A 2,838-nucleotide genomic window follows, 5' to 3' on the forward strand; every position below is an offset into this window, starting at 1 on the left:
CTCCTTGGAACCTCACACCCTGCCCATTATGGGCAACCAAGCTCAGGGAAAGACCAGAGCGCTCCTAGCTGGAGTGGGTTGTTGTTCTTATTGTTGTTTTCCTTTGCCTTGTCTTGGCTAGAATTTTGGTTATTTGTTCCAATAGAAATGTTTTTTTCCTGCAGTTTCAGGAACTTCCCTCAGTCAAAGAAGTTGAAAATGTTCAGGAAATTCCAAGTGGTCACGAATGCCCTGAGACCAATCTCTGAACTATACATTTACTTAGGGTAATCTAGAGACAATTTAAATAAATATATCTCATGACAACTAGATACATTTTTTTGGTTAAATTTTTCAGTTCTTCTCTGGACTATATCCAACATTTTTTCTCCATATTATGAAACTACTTCCTCCCTTGTGCAACTCTTCTAAATTACTATCTTGCCAGGTTTAGAGATGAATAGAGGCAGGTCCCCGGGGGATATAAAGTACAATACATGCTTGGAGTTTAGCAAAGTGTCAGAACAAGTTTCTGAATCAAAGAAACACCCGCTCTATGGGAAAAAAGGTGAAGCCATCACCTGACTGATGCAAGTCCTAGATGTGATATACATACTCACTTCCCAAGTCTGTTTTTGCTTACCTCATAAATTTCACCATTATGTTTCTTTATCTCAAAGAGCTTATTCCAGTCAAAATGCAAACATCCATGAGAGTTTTCATTTGTACCTGTTGTGAAAGATTTACAAATTCTTTCCTACACACTAATTTTGATAGATGAAATAGCTAAAGTAGGTGATCGTGGTAATGACTGAGGGGGTGGGGAAGATAGAAATTTGATAGCCCTTGGCTCAAGCAGTCAAAGGCCAGAATGCAGGATCCCAATACTGACACTGAGTGGAATGACATCTTACACAAAAAGGGCATCCTATCCTCCAAGGAAAGCCTGAAAGAACTGGAAAAGGAGGCGGAAGAGGAGGAGCAGAGAGTCCTCCCACAGTCAGTTGTGAAAACATATAGAGATATGACTTTGGAAGAACTAGAGGATAATGAAGATGAATTCAGTGAGGAAGATGAATGGGCTGTTGAAATGTACAGGCAGCAAAGACAGGCTGAGTGGAAAGCAACTCGACTGAAGAATAAATTTGAAGAAGTTCTGGAGATCTCCGGAAAGGACTACTTTCAGGAAGTTACCAAAGCCGGTGAGGGCGGGCATGTGGGTGGTCTTGCACCTTTACAAGAGGGATTCCCTCTGTGCCCTGATCAATCAGCACTTCAGTGGACTGGCCAGGAAGTTTCCTGGTGTCAAATGTATCAAGGCCATTTCAACAACCTGCATACTCAATTACCCTGATCAGAACCTGCCCACAATATTCGTCTACCTTGAAGCGTTGGAGTGGAAACTGTCCAAATCCGGGGCAATCAAGACAGACCTGGAAGAGAACCCAGGAAGCCCATTGAAGACGTACTGCTGTGCTCAGTGCGGGGCTCCGTCCCCGCAAAGAGGAGGGACAATGACTCTCATGGCAACTAAGGCTGCAGCCGCGGAACTTTTCGAACTTTCTCGATGTGACAAGTCATCTGAATTTTTGTTAAAAAAGAAAAAAAACAAGAACGAGTCCTTTGAGTTTTTAGCCTTTTTATAATTATGCTTTACATCTCATACATTTCAGAAATAATAATTGCTCCGAATGGTATTAAATTTCTTGGAACTGTCTTTTTAAATAACATTTCTTTAAAAGAAAGTTTAAAGCATTTATTGGTATGGCAAGTGTCTATATTTTCCTGTTTATGTTTAAAGTAAATGGTAAAACTCTTCACTATGTTTTGAAATATAACTGCTATATAGAAAGGAATATGGAATTTTTAAAAATTGAATATTGGGGAAATTGTGAAAAAAGCTTTATAGTTAAATTTTTTATTTTATAAAGTTAGGAACAGAATCATCAACTCAAATACGTATGAGTGCTCTATAGGGAAAATACATTAGTATTTATCCTGTTTAGAAGAAATGGACAATTTTTGCAGGGAAAAAAACTATTTTATTAAGGCCATAACTGACAGATTTTAATTTATCACCATTTTTAAGTGGTTTTTTTATGGTTAAAGTAACATTAAATATCAGTTCAGTTTGACTTCTATAAATGGTCACTTTAAATTCTTTTTTTTGGAAATAAAATATAAACATACACACACACACACACATACACACACACACAAAGTTGATAACCCCACAACTTTATCTTCAGAAATCCCCAAATCCACACACTCTGACTGATATCAGCCTAGCATTTAATGCCTTTATCAATAGGAAACCTATGTACACAGCAGGAATATTGTTCTCAGGTTTACATTTCCTTGGCAAGCTAGTCAAATTTGCTTTTTTTTTTTTTTACTTTTCTTTTGGCTTACAAGGCACAAGGGGAAGACATCAAATAATATTAAGTGCATAAACATACACTTATACTGTATAGTGAGTTTATTTTCAGCAAAGACATTGATAAAATTTAATATGAAAGAAAAGATTGTGTTTTTTTTAGTAAGTAATATTAGAGCAACTAACCATTTATAAAGAGTGATAAAAACAAAAACTTTACTCTCTAATCCTCCACATCACACCATATAAAAATAAATTCAGGATGGGTCATATATTTAAATGTAACAGCTAAAACCATACAACAACTGCAAGAAAACAGAAGAAAATACAGTCCTGAATTTTAGGATGGGCAAATGTTTTTAATACATGTCATAGGAAATAACCATGAAACAAAAAAGTAGAAATTTAAATAAACTTCATCAAAATTAGAAACAGCTGCTCATCAAAAAATACCTAGTATGAAAGTGAAAAGGCAAATATTA

The 2,838-nt window shown here is 36.2% G+C and overlaps 1 pseudogene; it reads left to right on the forward strand.

Annotated features, from left to right (window-relative positions):
* The first annotated feature begins 850 nt into the window (after positions 1-850).
* LOC102008875 lies at positions 851-1,625 on the forward strand (annotated as a pseudogene).
* The last annotated feature ends 1,213 nt before the right edge of the window (positions 1,626-2,838 follow it).

This window comes from Chinchilla lanigera, unplaced genomic scaffold (assembly GCF_000276665.1).
Source record: "Chinchilla lanigera isolate Chin_1 unplaced genomic scaffold, ChiLan1.0 scaffold00026, whole genome shotgun sequence".
Taxonomy (NCBI): domain Eukaryota; kingdom Metazoa; phylum Chordata; class Mammalia; order Rodentia; family Chinchillidae; genus Chinchilla; species Chinchilla lanigera.